Consider the following 19,763-nt stretch of genomic DNA (forward strand, 5'->3'; position numbering starts at 1 on the left):
GTGTCCTTATAAGAAGAGAATAGAGAGCTTGCTTGTCTTCTCTCTCTCTCAGCACACACTGAGGAAAGGTCATGTGAGGACACAGACATCAGCCATCTGCAAGCCAGGAAGAAAGCTCTCACCAGTCTTTTCCCAGTGATTTCTTTCCCCTAAGTCAGAACTGCTTGGCAGGGCAGGGACTGGGGGGATTGGAGATGGGTGGAAAGGTTGTTGGGTGAACCAGGAATTAGCACAGGGGGAGTAAGATGAATTGATTACCTAATGGCATTAATTAAGATGCCTAATAAATCCACTTCATAATTCTAAAACTTGAGGTCTATAAGCTACAGCATCCTTGCAGTTGACTAAAGCTGCATAACAAAGTACCACAACATTTAAATCATGATATTGATTCATGTAATTCTTCAAAATAGGCTGGGCTCAGCTGGGCAGTTCTTCTATTGTTCTTGCTGAAGGTCACACTGGTGGCTGTTTGTAGTTGTGTGGGTTTGGTTCAGCTGGGAGGCTGGGATGGCTGGACCTCCTCTCTTTCCATAATCTCAGGAGCCCTCCTTCCATGTGGCTTTTCCGTAGGTCTCCCCAGCAGTGTTGCCAGACCCCTAGCCTGGGGGCTCAGGGCTCAGCTGATAGATCTTTTCAGGCTTAAACCCACAACTGGCACTAAATCACTTCTGCTGGCTGTGGGTTGAAGCATGTCACAGGACCAGCCCAGATTCAAGGAAAGGGGTGAAACAGAGCTTCATTGAGGGATCCTGCAACAGGATCCTACAAATGTTTTGCATCCATCAACCTACACAACAGGTAAGGGCTTTCCAATAGGACTGCTTCTCAGCCTCTTTCTGCTTCTCAGACTCTTTCTCTTGATCCTGTTGTAACATTTCTAACTCCATCTTCTGAACCATCTATCCTATCTATATTGAGATATAACAGAGCCCTACTCTTCGGAATGCTATTGTCCCTTTTCAGGTGACTTTGCATATCTTTTTTGGGAGAAAATTTATTTCCAAGTTTCTGGTAGAACATCTTTTAGCTTTAACTACTGACACTTGTGATTGTTGAGCACTCTCACTCTTGCTGGGGCTTCACCTTCCATGTTTGGCTTTCAGAACCAGCACAGACTTGAGCTCCAGCTGACTTCAGTGGTGTTTATAGGACAACAGGTATTTGGCAAATAAGCTAGGATAAGATTGTGAGTTAACCCAAGTATTTTCCATATTCCACACACAGACCTCCACCTTTCTTCTAGACCCTGGGAACCCTCCATCCTAGCAGGCACCAGCTAGGGCCAGCTAAATTCATTGCCTCAAGGAAGGCAGGCCACAGCCAAACAAAAGAGAACAAAGGCATTAATTCTCAATCTTGAGTTTCAAAAGAGCCTTTTCAAAGTCCTGGCAAAGAAAACAGGTTAATAGAAAAGGTTTTTGAGTTTCAAAAGCTTGGCTTTTCTTGTGCCAAAAGCCATATGCTATGCTATTTACAATAGATTTGGGGAGAATGTGATATATAAAAATATAGAAACAATAAATATATAAAACTTCTAAACTATAAAAACATTTAAAATATTTTTGAAGTGAATGATCTAGTTCTATAGAATCTATAGAGATTCCGGGGGCTGAGCTGAGAAGTGGGGGGTGGTTCTTACGGGGAAGGAGAGTTGCAGTGAGTGTTTTCTGACAAGGGATCTTGAATATGACTCAGCAAATGTTACTGATTGGGTTCTCTGCAAGTAGACCCTGAGATGAAGTTTGGAGTGCAAAATGCTGATTAGGAATTAACACGTAAGAAAGGAAGGAAAAGAAAGCAGGATTGCAGAGGGAGAAGTTAAACCAAGAGACAAGCCTTCACTGGTAGGGAACTCTGGAGCAAATATTATACACTAAGGGGATTCTGCTGGGCAGAATGGCCAGACTTTATACCTTCCAACTTACTCAATCTTTGGTGCAAGCCGCTCTGAGAAGGGCATGACCTTGCCCCAGATGGGAAGAATATCTGAGAGGAGCTGAGAGCTGGAGACATCTGCTGGCTTCACTCCCTGCAGCTGATCCTTCCATAAAGAAGCATCAGGGCAGCTGTGGGTCTCCAGGTCTACCACACTACTCCTTCCCTCCCTGAGCTTAACTCTAGGCCGGGAGACAGTAGAACAGCTAGAGAGGTTTGGAAAACCTGCAGGAAGGACCTGTGCAGAACACCCCAAGTTTAACCCAAGAGAGGCAGAATGGTGGGCTGGAAGTAAAGAGAAAATGGCCTCAAGACGCACAGAGAGCCCAAGATAGCTCCTTCTGTCTTGCGTGGTCCCAGACTGCCATTGAGGAGTGTCTAAAAAGTCTCTGTGACCCGAAGAGGCTCAGGTATGGACTGCTTGGGCCCATGGACACTGGAATTGATAGTGGTGAAGGGGACATCTCAGATGATAAAAGTGGGATTCACTAAAGCTCACAAAAGGTAAAGTTCTTTTTAGTAGATTCCAGCAAAGGCAGATGACAGCTGTACCCAGATTACCTCCCTTTTTTTTCTGTCTGGGGCTTTTCTATAAAGCCCCTCCCCATCCCACAATCCCAATTGATTTAGATAAATCCCAGGTCATGAGCAGAAGGGTTGGAGAAAATCCAAACTGTGTTTAAACCTGAGACAGAGAAAACCTACAAGTGATTGAGTTTATCTAGAATTAAATAGATTTGAGTTTTGTGCCACTAGACAACGTGGGGGTTCCAGATAGATGCCAAGTTTGATTATGAGGAGAAATATTTTAAAAGTTGTATTTTTGATTCGCTTGTGCCATAGATTGAAAATTCATACTGCTATGTAGATAGGAAATGATCAAAGAGGTAATCGTTGCTTCCATCAGTAGCAGAGAGAGAAATGTAAACCAATGAAAAGAACCAAGCTTGCTCTTGGCCAAGTGTGGGGTACAAGTGGGGATGGACGCTATCTTAAAATCCAGACCCTCAGACCCTGCTGGAGCAGTCGATACTGGGAGGTGATTTCTGTAAATCTGCTCAGATATCTATATATATATAATCAAGGCCTTAAATTATTTGTTTTTGCAATCCTACTTTTGAGGTATCAGGCTTTAGAAAATAACCAGATATCATTCTGACTGCCATACGAAGAACAGAGAAAGCAGAGACACAAGTTAGGGCCCTAGTCATACCCTATCCCTCGAGCCAAATGCTGACTTGCAGCCCTTGGGTGATGGCAGTGGGGATAGAAGGCACATGGGAGATTGGGGTGTTCTTTAGAATTAAGACTTTATGATAGGCTAACTGGGTGTGAAGAGTAGGGTGTTGAAGTGGGAGAATGAGGTTCTTGCTTCTCAAAGAATGAATCTTGTGGACAAAGGAGAGTGAGTAAAACGATAGAGTTTTATTCCTTGAGGATACAGAAAAAGTTCTCTGGAGTGAGAGGGGTCCTGACAGGGTTGCCACTGGGGGCTTTTAGGGTTGGTCTTTCAGTGAAAGCTAATCAGGGGACTTCAATCCTTTAAACATCTCTACTGAAATCACCATCGAGCAAGGATTAGTGATTTAACATCTTTAATGGCTTACTTTTTAGGGACTGGTAATTTTTTGTTGGTCACAGGTAGCTGTTATAACAAAACCCCTAGGACACCTTAGGGCAGGATGGTCTGATTTGTTTATCTCTGGTTTCCTTTCACCTCCGCATTTTTGGGGAATTTTGTGAGTCTGATCCCATGGCCTCCTACCTCTCTCTCCCTACCTAGTCCCACCTGTCCCTTCCTCAGTGTGATTTCCAGTTTTGGGCTGAAGCATCCAGGTGGATAAGGGTGGCATTTACCAACATGGAGCAGGTGAGAGTCAGAAACAGTTTTTCATGGAGAAGGTAGAGATTAAAAAGTTTGCTGTGGCCCATCTGAGCTTCTGATGCTATGAAATATCCATAAGGCTCTGTCTCTTTGACATCTCGGCCTGGAGCTGGTTGGAGTGGATGGGGTGGGAAATATTAATCTGAGAATCATGAACATAAAGATGGCATTTAAAGCCACAGGACTAATGAGATCATTTGCTGAGTGAATTACTGAATGGAAATAGAGTGGATCAAATGGATGATAGGACCATAAGTATACGATTATTAGAGACTTTTATTTTCTTCTTGATTGTTTTCTTCGTTTTTGAAGATACTTAAAATGAAAATATATTACTTTTATAATCAGAAAACAGGTAAAGTCCTAATAAATCTGCTGCTGCCACTCAGAAACACAGCCACATAACTTTCTTGCTGCTTTTCTCAGCAAAAACATTTCATCTAGGTTGGGCCTTAAAGATATTAATGTGCTTATTTAATTGGGAATCTTAGAAACAGTGTTTGCATGAAAATCAACATCCCCACCTCTTCTGCAGTGCAAATGAGTCACTCGCCCTCCACGCTCACCCATCCTGCATCTCGCCGCTGATTGAACCTGTGCCTAATTATGTGTTGCTGCTTGAGTTCTGGAGTATGTAATAGCAATGTTTATTTGCCAAGGTTGACAGTGATGACTAAGTCATTTTCCTCTTCGTGGCTTTTGTTTTGTTTTTTTCCTTTTTTAAGTGAAAGAAGGCTAACCCTGCCTATCATGCCACCAACACAGCGCTTTGATGAGGTTGTGTCTGGTTAGGAAGAGCCGGGGCAGGAGCTCAAGCATGGGCAGGGTATTTTGTCAGAAGCCCTAGTGAGAAGAGGTTTCTGTAAGTCATCCGGGTTGACTTTCAGGCCGTGGTAAAAGGGCCTCTTGGCCTGAACATTTATTCATTCAACTAACATTGAGTACCTCCCTGCAAGGCTGCTCGCCCCACTCTGAGCCATGACAGAGATAAATACGACCCTGTGCAGGATCTCAAGGAATGTTTACCCCAGTGATTGTTTGAGTTCCATCTGTTAAGGGTCATGAGGAGGGGAGTGTGGGGCAATATGGAAACACATAACCTGGGGAGTGTGGTTCAGGGTCAAGGCTACCCGGAAAGGATACATAATAGCTAGCATTTGTCAAACTGCCAGGCATGGATCTTCGAGCCTTCTATGGATTGACTCATTTATTCCTTCCAACAACCTGTGAAGTATGTACCGTTATTATGCTCATTTTCTGGGATAAAAACCTGAAGCCCAGAGTGGTTAAATATGAGCTGAGTATGCAAGGGCAAGAGGAGTTAGTTAGGTTGGAGGGGTAGAGAGGAGTTGCAAGCAATTGGAGCCGCACGTGGACAAGTGTGGAGCTTCCATCGGTAGAGCACAAGGAGTAACCAGGAGACTGCACAGTGTTGGTTGTGACTGGCGTCTGTGGGGCAGGGGCCTGGTGGACAGAGCTAGAGGGGTTTGAGGAGTATTAAGAAAGGAAGTGACAGAGTTGGATTTGCCTCCCATTCTGGCTGCCTCGTGTGGCCTGGTTAGATGGGAGGGAACCAGACAGGAAGTGGTCATAGCAGTCTTGATAAATAAGGACATCTAAGCTATAGCACTTGGGTCCAAGTGGCAGATGGATTCAAGGAGTGTTGTACTGTGGACGACTGTGCCTGGGGACTGAAGGTGAGGAACTGATGTGAGGGAGGAGCCAGGGCCAGAGGCCAGGCTTCTCCTCAGGTGGCTGGGTACCCCCAGGGGAGGAACACGCCTTGTGCGCACAGATGGTGCCTGGGGTTTGTTCTTTGAGGTGCCTTGAGCCTGGGTGTCAGGGGAACAGAGAGAACAATGCCCAGGGAAACCAAGAGAAGATAATGCGTATATGGATGGAGACCCGAACACGAGCACAAACAAGCCAACCAATAGACTCCACTTCATCTGTCTCTGAACCGCCATCTGAATTTTCAGCATCCTCCTCAAAACTTAAGGGGAAGGAGCTCTTGCAAATCTTCTTGCAAGCAAGGGATGGTAAATAGAAATTAATTGGATAGCACTTGCTATTAGTGTTTTAATATGTGTTTAAATGTCACTGACATTTTGTGTCTTTTTTTACTCTATTTTAGAAAAAGTTAAAAATGTATATTTATAAGACTTTTCATAGGTTTCCTGCTAATGTGGCCCCTCCCTTCTCCCCAGTTCTCTGGGAGGTCTTTATTTCTCCAAACCACAATTTTTCTACTCTGGCAGTTTTCAGAAGCCTGTTCTTTGAGGTAGGGGAGGCAGTGCTTCCTTGTTTGCTTGCTTGCTTTTTCTTTCTTCTTTCTTTGTCTTCCTTTCTTCCTTCCTTTATTTGTATTTTTTATTACCATATAATGTATTATTTGTATCAGGGGTACAGGTCTGTGATTCATCAGTCTTATACAATTTACAGTGCTCACCATAGCACATAGCCTCCCAAATGTCCATCACCCAGCCACCCCATCCCTCCCACCCCCCTCCACTCCAGCAATCCTCAGTTTGTTTCCTGAGATTAAGAGTCCCTTATGATTTGTCTCCCTCTCTGGTTTCATCTTTCATTTTTTCCTCTCTTCCCCGATGATCCTCTGCCTTGTTTCTCAAATAACACATATCAGTGAGATCATATGATACTTGTCTTTCTCTCATTGACTTATTTCGCTTAGCATAATACCCTCTAGTTCCATCCACATCGTTGCAAATGATAAGATTTCATTTTTTGATGGCTACATAATATTCCATTGTACATATATACCACATCTTTATCCATTCATCTGTTGATGGACATCTAGCACTTTCCATAGGTTGGCTATTGTGGACATTGCTGCTATAAACATTGGGGTGCACATGCCCCTTCAGACCACTACATTTCTATCTTTGGGGTAAATACCCAGTAGTGCAATTTCTGGGTCATAGGGTAGCTCTATTTTCAACTTTTTGAGGAACCTCCATACTGTTTTCCAGAGTGGCCGCACCAGCTTGCATTCCCACCAACAGTGTAGGAGGGTTCCCCTTTCTCTGCATCCTCGCCAACATCTGTCGTTTCCTGACTTGTTAATTTTAGACATTCTGACAGGTGTGAGGTGGTATCTCATTGAGGTTTTGATTTGTATTTCCCTGATGTTAAGTGATGTTGAGCACTTTTTCATGTGTCCATTGGCCATTTGAATGTCTTCTTTGAAGAAATGTCGGTTCAAGTCTTCTGCCCATTTCTTGATTGGATTATTTGTTCTTTGGGTGTTGAGTTTGATAAGTTCTTTATAGATTTTGGATTCTAGCCCTTTATCTGATGTCATTTGCAAATATCTTCTCCCATTCTGTCAGTTGTCTTTTGGTTTGTGGACTATTTGCTGTGCAAAACTTTTTATCTTGATGAAGTCCCAATAGTTCATTTTTGCCCTTGCTGCCCTTGCCTTTGGCGATGTGTCTAGAAAGAAGTTGCGGCAGCTGAGGTCAAAGAGGTTGCTGCCTGTGTACTCCTCAAGGATTTTGATGGATTCCTGTCTCGCATTTAGGTCTTTCATCCATTTTGAGTCTATTTTTGCGTGTGGTGTAAGGAAATGGTCCAGTTTGATTCTTCTACATGTGGCTGTCCAATTTTCCCAAAACCATTTGTTGATGAGACTTTTTCCCACTGGACATTCTTTCCTGCTTTGTCGAAGATTAGTTGACTATAGAGTTGAGGATCCATTTCTAGGTTCTCTATTCTGTTCCACTGACCTAGGTGTCTGTTTTTGTGCCAGGACCATACTGTCTTGATGATGGCAGCTTTGTAATAGAGCTGGAAGTCCGGAATTGTGATGTCACCAGCTTTGCTTTTCTTTTTCAACATTCCTCTGGCTATTTGGGTCTTTTCTGGTTCCATATAAATTTTAGTATTATTTGTTCCATTTCTGTGAAAAAAGTGGATGGTATTTTGATACGGATCGCATTAAATGTGTAGATTGCTCTAGGTAACATAGACATTTTCACAATATTTGTTCTTCCAATCCATGAGCATGGAACGTCTTTCCATTTCTTTGTGTCTTCCTCAATTTCTTTCATGAGTATTCTGTAGTTTTCTGAGTACAGATTCTTTGCCTCTCTGTTTACTTACTCCTAGATATCTTATGGTTTTGGGTGCAATTGTAAATGGGATCGACTCCTTAATTTCTCTTTTTTCTGTCTTGTTGGTGTGTAGAAATGCAACCGATTTCTGTGCATTGATTTTATATCCTGCCACTTTACTGAATTCCTGTATGAGTTCTAGCAGTTTTGGGGTGGACTCTTTTGGGTTTTCCACATAAAGTATCATATCATCTGCAAAGAGTGAGAGTTTGATGACGTCTTTGCTGATTCGGATGCCTTTGATTTCTTTTTGTTGTCTGATTGCTGAGGCTAGGACTTCTAGTACTATGTTGAATAGCAGTGGTGATAGTGGACATCCCTGCCATGTTCCTAACCTTAGGGGAAAAGCTCTGTTTTTCCCCAGTGAGAATGATAGTTGCTATGGGTTTTTCATAGATGGCTTTTATGATATTGAGGTATGTACCCTCTATCCCTACACTGTGAAGAGTTTAAATCAAGAAAGGATGCTGTACTTTATCAAATGCTTTTTCTGCATCTATTGAGAGGATCATATAGTTCTTGTTCTTTCTTTTATTAATGTAGTGTATCACACTGATTGATTTGCGGATGTTGAACCAACCTTGCAGCCCAGGGATAAATCCCGCTTGGTCGTGGTGAATAATCCTTTTAATGTACTGTTGGATCTTATTGGCTAGTATTTTGATGAAATTTTTGCATCCATGTTCATCAGGGATATTGGTGTGTAGTTCTCCTTTTTGATGGGGTCTTTGTCTGGTTTTGGGATCAAGGTAATGCTGGCCTCATAAAATGTGTTTGGAAGTGTTCCTTCCATTTAATAGGTATTAATAGGTATTCTTCTTTAAATGTTTGGTAGAATTCTCCTGGGAAGCCATCTGGCCCTGGGCTCTTGTTTGTTGGGAGATTTTTGATTACTGCTTCAATTTCCTTGCTGGTTATGGGTCTGTTCAGGTTTTCTATTTCTTCCTGATTCAGTTTTGGTAGTTTATATGTCTCTAGGAATGCATCCATTTCTTCCAGATTATCTAATTTGCTGGCATATAGTTGCTCATAATATGTTCTTGTAATTGGCTGTATTTCTTTGGGGTTGGTTGTGATCTCTCCTCTTTCATTCATGATTTTATTTATTTGGGTCATTTTTCTTTTTGATAAGTGTGGCCAGGGGTTTATCAATCTTATTAATTATTTTAAAGAACCAGCTCCTAGTTTCATTGATCTGTTCTACTGTTCTTTTGGTTTCTATTTCATTGATTTCTGCTCTGATCTTTATTATTTCTCTTCTCCTGCTGGGTTTAGGCTTTATTTGCTGTTCTTTCTCCAGCTCCTTTAGGTGTAGGGTTAGGTTGTGTATTTGAGACCTTTCTTGTTTCTTGAGAAAGGCTTGTATTGGTATATGCTTTCCTCTTAGGACCACCTTTGCTGCATCCCAAAGATTTTGAACAGTTGTGTTTTCATTTTCATTGGTTTCCATGAATTTTTAAAATTCTTCTTTAACTTCCTGGTTGACCCATTCATTCTTTAGTAGGATGCTCTTTAGCCTCCATGTATTTGAGTTCTTTCTAACTTTCCTCTTGTGATTGAGTTCTAGTTTCAAAGCATTGTGGTCTGAAAATATTCAGGGAATGATCTCAGTCTTTTGGTACCAGTTGAGACCTGATTTGTGACCCAGGATGTGGTCTATTCTGGAGAGTGTTCCATGTGCACTAGAGAAGAATGTGTATTCTGTTGCTTTGGGATGGAATGTTCTGAATATATCTGTGAAGACCATCTGGTCCAGTGTGTCATTTAAAGCCCTTATTTCCTTGTTGATCTTTTGCTTAGATGATCTGTCCATTTCAGTGAGGGGGGTGTTAAAGTCCCTACTATTATTGTAGTATTGTCAATGTGTTTCTTTGATTTTTGTTATTAATTGGCTTATCTAATTGGCTGCTCCCATGTTAGGGGCATAGATATTTACAATTGTTAGATCTTCTTGTTGGAAAGACCCTTTAAGGATGATATAGTGTCCTTCCTCATCTCTTAATATAGTCTTTGGTTTAAAATCTAATTTATCTGATATAAGGATTGCCACCTCAGCTTTCTTTTGATGTCCATTAGCATGGTAAATGGTTTTCCACCCCCTCACTTTCAATCTGGGGGTGTCTTTGGGTCTAAAGTGCGTTTCTTGCAGACAGTATATCAATGGGTCTTGTTTTTTAATCCAATCTGATAGCCTGTGTCTTTTGATTGGGGCATTTAGCCCATTTACATTCAGGGTAACTATTGGAAGATACGAATTTAGTGCCATTGTATTGCCTGTAAGGTGACTTACTGTATATTGTCTCTGTTCCTTTCTGGTCTATTTTACTTTTAGCTCTCTTTGCTTAGAGGACCCCTTTCAATATTTCTTATAGGCCTGGTTTGGTGATTGCAAATTCTTTTGGTTTCTGTTTGTCCTCAAAGCTTTTTATCTCTCCTTCTATTTTCAATGACAGCCTAGCTGGATATAGTATTCTTGTCTGCATATTTTTCTCGTTTAGTGCCCTGAATATATCATGCCAGTCCTTTCTGGCCTGCCAGGTCTCTGTGGCTAGGTCTGCTGCCAATCTAATGTTTCTACCGTTGTAGGTTACAGACCTCTTGTTCCAAGCTACTTTCAGATTTTCTCTTTGTCTCTGAGGCTTGTGAGTTTTAGTATTAGATGTCAGGGTGTTGACCTATTTTTATTGATTTTGAGAGGGGTTCTCTGTGCCTCCTGGATTTTGATGCCTGTTTTCTTCCCCAAATTAGGGACGTTCCCTGCTATAATTTGCTCCAATATACCTTCTGCTCCTCTCTCTCTTTCTTCTTCTTCTGGGATCCCAATTATTCTAATATTTTTTTCTCTTTATGGTATCACCTTTTTTATCTCTTGAATTCTCCCCTCATGATCCAGTAGTTGTTTATCCCTCTTTTTCCTCAGCTTCTTTATTCTCCATCATTTGGTATTCTATATCCCTAATTCTCTCTTCTGCCTCATTTATCCTAGCAGTTAGAGCCTCCACTTTTGATTGCACATCATTAATAGCCTTTTTGATTTCAACTTGGTTAGATTTTATTTCTCCAGAAAGGGATTCTCTAGTGTCTTGTATGCTTTTTTCGAGCCCAGCTAGTAACTTTATAATTGTTATTCTGAACTCTAGTTCTGACATTTTACTAATGTCCATGTTGATCAGGTCTCTGGCAGTTGGTACTGCTTCTTGTTCTTTTTTTCTTTTTTTTGAGGTGAGTTTTTCTGTTTTGTCATTTTGTCCAGAGAAGAATAGATGAACGAGAGAACAAAATGCTAAAAGGGTAACAACAACCCCAGAAGAATATACACTAAACAAATCGGAAGAGACCTGAAATCAGGGGGAAAGGGAGGGGGGAAAAAAAAAGAATATCAGACTGGTGAATAGAACAGAGCCACACACTAGATTTTGAGTGTATTTTGGTCTGTTTGTTAGAAGAAACTCCCTCCCAAAATTTTAAAGAAAGAAAAACTTATATATATACAAAAATAAGGGTAAATATAATTAGGGGATGGGATATGACTGTAAAAATGAAAATTAAAAAAGATTTTTAAAAAGGAATTGATAAGTGGGTTGAAAAAGGAAAGAAAAATTCAAAAAGAAAAATAGAAAAATAAAAAACTAAAGAAAATTTTAAAAATTAACTTTGAAAGACTAAAGAATCATGGGGGAAAAAAGCCATGAATTCTATGTGCTGTATTCCCCTAGTGCTGGAGTTTTGTAGTTCTCATTGATTGGTAAACTTGGTCTTGGCTGGATGTTCTTTTTTTTTTTCTCTTTAATTTTTTTATTGTTATGTTAATCACCATATATTACATAATTTGTTTTGGTGTAGTGTTCCATGATTCATTGTTTGTTCATAACACCCAGTGCTCCATGCAGAATGTGCCCTCTTTAATACCCATCACCAGGCTAACCCATCCCCCTACCCTCCTCCCCTCTAGAAACCTCAGTTTGTTTTTCAGAGTCCATCATCTCTCCTGGTTCGTCTCCCCCTCTGACTTACTCCCCTTCATTCTTCCTCTCCTGCTATCTTCTTCTTTTTCTTTTTTCTTAAAATATGTTGCGTTATTTGTTTCAGATCTGTGATTCAACAGTCTTACACAATTCACAGCGCTCAACATAGCACATATCTTCCCCAATGTCTATCACCCAGCCACCCCCTCCCTCCCACCCCCGACCACTCCAGCAACCCTCAGTTTGTTCCTGAGATTAAGAATTCCTCATATCAATGAGGTCATATGATACATGTCTTTCTCTGATTGATTTAATTTGCTCAGCATAACACTCTCCAGTTCCATCCACGTCATTGCAAATGGCAAGATCTCATTCCTTTTGATGGCTGCATAATATGCCATTGTGTATATATACCACTTCTTCTTTATCCATTCATCTGTCGATGGACATCTTGGCTCTTTCCACATTTGCTATCGTGGGACATTGCTGCTATAAACATTGGGGTGCAACGTACCCCTTCGGGGCCCTACATTTGTATCTTTGGGGTAAATACCCAGTAGTGCAATTGCTGGATCGAATGGTAGCTCTAATTTCAACTGTTTGAGGAACCTCCATACTGTTTTCCAGAGGGGTTGCACCAGCTTGCATTCCCACCAACAGTGTAGGAGGGTTCCCCTTTCTCCACATCCCCCGCCAACATCTGTCGTTCCCTGACTTGTTAATTTTAGCCATTCTGACGGGTGTGAGGTGGTATCTCATTGAGGTTTTGATTTGGATTTCCCTGATGCCGAGCGATGTTGAGCACTTTTTCATGTGCCTGTTGGCCATTTGGATGTCTTCTTTGGAAAAATGTCTGTTCCTGTCTTCTGCCTATTTCTTGATGGATTATTTGTTCTTTGGGTGTTGAGTTTGATAAGTTCTTTATAGATTTTGGATACTAGCCCTTTATCTGATATGTCATTTGCAAATAATTTCTCCCAATCTGTCGGTTGTCTTTTGGTTTTGTGGACTGTTTCTTTTGCTGTGCAAAAGCTTTTATATCTTGATGAAATCCCAATAGTTCATTTTTGCCCTGGCTTCCTGTGCCTTTGGTGATGTTTCTAGGAGACAGTTGCTGCGGCTGAGGTCGAAGAGGTTGCTACCTGTGTTCTCCTTTAGGATTTGGATAGACTCCTGTCTCACATTTAGGTCTTTCAACCATTTGGAGTCTATTTTTGTGTGTGGTGTAAGGAAATGGTCCAGTTTCATTCTTCTGCATGTGGCTGTCCAATTTTCCCAACACCATTTGTGGAAGAGACTGTCTTTTTTCCACTGGACATTCTTTCCTGCTTTGTCTTGGCTGGATGTTCTTGCTGATCTTCTGAGGGAGGGGCCTGTTGCAGAGATTCTCAAATGTCTTTTCCCGAGGCAGAGTTGCCCCGCCCTTGCCAGGGGGCCGGGCTGAGTAATCTGCTGGGGTTTGCTCTCGGTAGCTTTTGTTCCTTGCAAGCTTTCCGTACAGCTTTGGAGGACGAGAGTGAAAATGGCAGCCTCCACATCTCTGGTCCTGGAGAAGCCAAGGGCTTGGGCCCCACTCCTCAGTGAACCCCCAGAGAAAAGCGGTCAGTCACTCTCGTCTCCCCGGTTTCCGGCTGCACTCCATGGTCACCCGGCCTGTGACTGAGCATTTCTGTCTCTGGCACCCGACCCAGTTTGGAGTCTCCAAACCCAGCAGATTCCTGCAGTGTGCTCCCGTACCGCTTCTCCCGGGGGAGGAAGGGGAGTCTCCCCATATCTGCCCTTGTTGGGTCCCTGCTGGAGGAGCAGTGGCCCAACTGTGCCACGGATCATGGTTTATGGCAACCCCGAGCTGAGAGCCCACTCCTCTGCTCCATCTTTGCAGTCGGCTTCCCTGCTCTGATACCTGGGAGCTCTGCCGCACTCAGGCACCCCCAGTCTTTCTGTGACCCCGAGGGTCCTGAGACCCCACTGTCCCAGCGAGGGTTCCACCTCCTGCTTAGCCACTGGAGCGATGTCCCTCAGTGGAGCCGACTTCTAAAATTTCTGATTTTGTGCTCTGCTGCTCTTATCACTTGCCGGTAGCAGCTGACAGAGGCCCCTACCCCTGCCATTTATCCAGAGTTTGTAGGTGTATACTGAATGGTTTGATACCTATCTAGCTGAATTCCTGGAACCAGACAAAATTTAGGTTTCCTACTCCTCCACCATCTTGCTCTAGTCCCTGGCAGTGCTTTATTTATGAACACCCTATTCCACAGGGAAGGAAAAGACGACTTTTCCTTCCTGGGGCCGGGGCGGGGGTGGGGGGGTAAGTGATTTTTCCCATGGTCCCAATTCTAGTCAATAGTAGAGCCAGCGTTCTAAGACAGATCTCTCAGATCTCAAAAGTTTGTATTACCAGGGCACCTGGGTGGCTCCGTCATTAAGCGCCTGCCTTCGGCTCAGGTCATGATCCCAGGATCGGGCTCCTTGCTCGGCGGGAAGCCTGCTTCTCCCTCTCCCACACTCCCTGCTTGTGTTCCTTCTCTCACTGTGTCTCTCTCTCTCAAATAAATAAATAAAATCTTAAAAAAAAAAAGTTTGTATTACCATCTGCCCTCACCACCTCCCTAAGAAGTGAGTTGGGTAGATTGCAGGACACAGGCTTGCAGAAGAATACTTTTGTTTTCAGAAAGCTTGAAAAGAATTGCATTAAAAAATAAAAGTCTCAGGCACATACCAAAGGCTTTGAGGGTGTAAACACTGCCTTGACCCAGCTGAGCTACTAGTAAAAATCAGAGGTCTCCTTGGGCCACGCCTCCTTTCAGAAATTGGCACCAATATTCTCCTGCCTCACCTCTCAGTCAGGCCATAGATTCTTATTGAGCCCCTTTCCTATGGGCCAGGTGTGCTCAGAGGTATAGGAATACCACAGGAAGCCGAAGAGAGCCCCTGCTCTCAAGAAGCAGTATTTCCCATCACATGGACCTCCTCTGCTCGACTCTGCCTCATCTCCTTGCATTTTCACAATACACACTCCTCATCTTCATTGTATGAAGACACCAAGGCCCAGAAAGGCTGAAAATGTGTCAAAGCTTTCAAAGCAAATAAGAAAAGGACCTGGCACTCAAACCTGTCTCTGTCTGACCCCAGAGCCTGTACCGTGAGCTAAAGATCTTCCATTACGACACATTCCGTCTAAAGAACCCCTACTCTTTACATTTTTGTAGGTCCCAGCAGGGGAAAAATCAGTAGCTTGTAGATTCAGGGGCCAAACATATCATATTCTCTCTTACCTACGTTCATCTGAAGCCACTTTAAGGAAACCTCGTTGGCCTCAACAGATGGGGAAGCAAAGATTCCAAATCATTAAGGAGTTGACCACATGACAAGGACAATGATGGCTTATATCATTTGGGCACAGACTATGAGAAATGCACTGTGCTAAATGCATACCATTTATGTGACTAATTCCAAGTTCCATGCACTTCCTCCTGCCCCAGGATGCCTCAAACATTTTGACATCTGGGTTAGCATCAGCAAGCCCATGGGGTAGCATCTCCTCTCTGATGCAAATCTGAAAAGGCAGTTGGTGACCGTTGACCTGGACCCATAGGGTTTAGATAAGGGTTTCCTCTCTTTGCCCTTTGACGACCTCCCTCCTCCTCTGGCCTCAGTGCTATTCTTTCAGCAGCATCTCCCCGTCCAAAGTGCCCAGTGGCTTTCAGGTCGGTGCCCCCGTCAGGGACAGATGGACACAGAGAGGCAGGGCTTCCCAGCTGGATGGGCCACTGGCAGCCAGGGTCCTGGGGAGCCATGGATGGGCCCAGGCCTGCAGCCGCAGTCATCCAAACAGCCCCCTGGAGTAGGTTCTTTCAGCTTCGGGGAAAGGTCAGAATTTCAATCTTGTGTTTTCACACATCTTAAATGGATTTCAGAGCCACTGGCACTGCCCTGCTCCTCTCTCTAAACAATGTGGTTAAGCTGCTGTAGCATTGCTAGAGGCTGCATTCCTCCCGCATTGTGATGTGGTTTTTGGAAGTCATGCATGCAGTTAGCTAAACCAAACTAAGCTGTTTCATTAATGGGAGCAAACTCAAGAGAGAAATTGTGAATAGGAACAAGGCAAGTTTGCTTTCCACGGCTAATTCAAAAAGCCAGATAATTAAGTAGGCGGAGAAAGGAAGTATCCCTTCTGATTCCAAGATTCCAAGAGCTGGCTCTCTCTGTCTCCCCATTTCCTTTCTTTATTAGGTGGTGATGGTGGTTGTGGTGTGTGTAGGGGGGGGGGGGAGTGGGGGTGTGAGAGAAGTCCTAGCAAAAGATCTATTACCCCAGACCCTTGGAGTAAGCAGTTTCTGTCATTTGGAGAACATAATAACTGTGCTCTGTTCTGTTCCGCGTCCCTGACCCCTCCCCTCAGTTCTACGTGGCCGTCTGTAGCAGCTCCAGATCTCCACCTCTCTGCCAGGTCATCCCCCACCTGTCACTTTGGATCCCACCCCAAAGATAAGGTTCATCAGCATGAATCCAGTCCCCACCTGCATCTTCCACCTGTGGATGCACACAGAGAGCACGTTCCTTTCCTCTTACTTTCCCGCCCCCCAGGAGGAAAGAGCCCCTCTCCATCTGCAAAGCCCATTGCCCTCCTGTGGCCTGGATCCCAGGATGAGTCCGCTTGCCAGTTACCCTACCACTACCATGACTCCTTCCTTCAGGATGATAAACATGTCCGACTCTCTCCTATTCCAAGGAAATGTCTTCCCTCAAACCTGCCTCTGGAGCTACCCTCCCCATCCTTGAGATTTGCCTTCACCACTCTGCATCTTCACACAGTCTACCCCCTTGTCACCGCCACACATCTCCAGTTCTGGCTTCTGCCTCCCCTACCCCACACCCTGGTCAGGCACCACCGATGCCTACTCTTCAGACCTAGCAGACCTCCCCATCTGTTTCCTCTTCACATTGGTGCAAGATGGCAGGGGGATGGCCAAAGTGACCTCTTGAGGGGGAGTGCTGGTGTTCAGTGTTCTGATGTTTTTTCAGAGAGAGCCTAGAGTTTCAGACAAAGGCATTTTTCATCTGAACTGCCTATTTTTACTTAGATATTTAAAAAAGCAATCTCAGGCTCTGAAAGAAAATGTAACATTGATGCCAAATCAGATGAGAACTAACACTTGGTATCAACAGGAATATATTTGAATTTAAAAAGGCTAGCTGCATCTGACAGCAATGTGTTTCAGCTACTTAGTCTGAGCTGGGGTGGGGTGTGGGGAGGAGAAGAGTCTTCAATAAATGTTTATTAAGGCAAGGGACAGGTGATAAGTAGGGTGACTGTAGAGTCAGGGAAAGCATCACATCATAAGTTATATTGACGTTGGGTCTTGAAGGGCAGGTAATTTCGGGTAATAAAAGGAGTTCACTGAAGGCAGAGGGAACGGCATGTGCAGAGCAGGGTGTTTGGAAAAGAACTGACATTTTCAGGGAATAATGAGCACAATACCTTGAAGCATCTTACAGTCTCTGTGACCGAGTGCTGTCCTCTATCACACCCCTGGCCCTGAAATAGGGAGAGTTGCAAGGGAAGAGCATGTCTTATAGTAATGTTTGTTAAACCTAGGGCTAAAGACCCTCCAAATGTGTATGGGGAACCAATTTCTTGGATGCTTTCCCTAAAGCAAATGTGAGCTTTTAGACGGACAGAGAAAAGGCGTTCACAATCAAGGCCATCCTTCCCCAGGGTTACCAGTACCCACAGAGGTAGCTAATGGTCCAGCAAGCCCTAGAACCTCCTGTGCTGCTCATTTTTCCCACGTTGCAACTCTGGCCTCATTATTCATGAGCTGTCAGGAGAAAGGTGCCATGTTGGTCATTTGTTGTTACACAGTGGCTAGCACCAAATATTTGCTCAAAAATATTGGTTAAGGGCATGGGTGATGAGACCAGCATCTTGTGCTTTATGAAGAATAGGGGGTTTCTGTCCCTACTGTTTCCAAAGGAAACTTCTATTAAGTTCCTGATTGTGGTAGTTTGTCAGTTCATGTGTCCTTCCTGGGCACACAGGTAGACAAAGACCACACACTTCTTAGCTTTCTCCTGATTAGGTGGGGCCTTGTGAGCAGATCTAGCCTTTGAAGCAAGACTAGAAGTGATGTGTGCTACTCCCTGGGTGAGGCATATAAGTAAGTAGACTACCTAAAGCTCTCAACAATGATCCCAGGATTCATGTGTTGAGATGGCAGTATCAGATGGGGGAGCATGGATTCCTGAGTCACCAGATGGAGGCGTACCTCTGTGGTTCCAAGGAGTTGCCTTATTGCAGCCCCTACCATGACTAATGTATCAGTAAATTCCACTTCATTTCCACAAAACAAAGTGGGAATATGGAGTAGACATCAACTCAGTAAAAACACTGTTCATTAAATATTTGATGGTGGCCATAAGAGCTGTTTTGCAATGGACAAGTTCTACATAGCTTTCTCTCCTTTAGAAAAACACACAGAAGAAACTTCCCAATTTGCAGATTTAGAAAAGGTTGAGTGAGTTTCTCTTGAGCATTTGGTAATAAAAAGTTACTAAGAATGTGATTCTTGATTGATCTTTCATTGCCTTGCCTACCAGAAAGCTCTGAGGCAAATATATGGCTCATGCATGGCCTCTTGGGGTGAATTTCTGCCAATTCTCTACTGTAATCATGTTGCTACTTAGTCCTCATTTTCCTTTTGGGTTCTGACTTACCTAATTTCTCATTTTGTTTTATATTCCTGTGTCTTAAAAACTTTCCTCTGTGGAAGAGATAAAGAGGACAAGGAGGTGTGAGAACCAAAATTTTAGAACAAGCTCTGGACAAGAGATCCATGAACCTTTCTTCTCCTAACCCTGGTGAGGTCAAGACAGTATAAATCAGCTCTGAGTTTAACAGTCAGTGATGATTTTAATTTACTCTCCCTCTAGTTTTCATGACTATTAATTTTTCCTTTGGTTTATAATAGCATAGCTCAAAGAATATGTTAACGATAATAATTACCGGTGCAGGATGCAAAGTAAGTTTGTGGCAGTGGTTGTGTCTTGCAGTTAGCTTAAAATAATTCCCCGTGGATTCAGGGTCCCCAGATGACATTTAATCACTAGTACTTCCTCTTTCTGAAGCTTCATACGACATTTTTGATTCACATTTTTGATGGAAAACCTTCCCTCCATAAAATTCCAATTGGTGATAAATATCTGATGCAGAAATGCTAACTTTTAAAACCCCAGCTCACACCTCACTTTAATATGACCTTTGTTTTCCATACCTGTGTAGATTCAGTGGCCTGAATTAGCTCTCATGTACATGCACTGAAAGGCAATGCTGTGTTGTTATTCTTACATTTCATATCTGTAGTCATATCTGTAAATGATCTACAACAGATGCACATAGACACATGTGAAAAAAATTCTTTATTAATTTCTCACATTTCATTACAAAAATGTATGTTGCAAACAACTTGAATAACCTACTTGTGTGTTTTTGTTGTTTTTAAAACCCTTGGCTTCAAGAACTCAGAATCTCCCTCTCTCCTATCAAGTGTTGGGAAACACTGATTATTGGAGTCAACAGGTTCTCATTTTGCTATTTATTTTCTTCTCTCAAGCTCTGAAAAAAAAATGTCCTCTGTATAAATTAAACAAAAAAAAATGTTGTAAATTCTATGTCATTACAGTCAACAGAATTATAATGCATCCAAAATGTGCGGCCACAAAATATCAGGTATATGTTTGAAAACAGAAAAAAATGACATTCTAGCCCTGTTAAAAGGATAATGGTCCCATATTTTTATTAACAGGTTAGCAAAACAAAATCCAATGGATTACAATATTTAC

The sequence above is a fragment of the Zalophus californianus genome, chromosome 13, assembly GCF_009762305.2.
Source record: "Zalophus californianus isolate mZalCal1 chromosome 13, mZalCal1.pri.v2, whole genome shotgun sequence".
Classification (NCBI taxonomy): Eukaryota; Metazoa; Chordata; class Mammalia; order Carnivora; family Otariidae; genus Zalophus; species Zalophus californianus.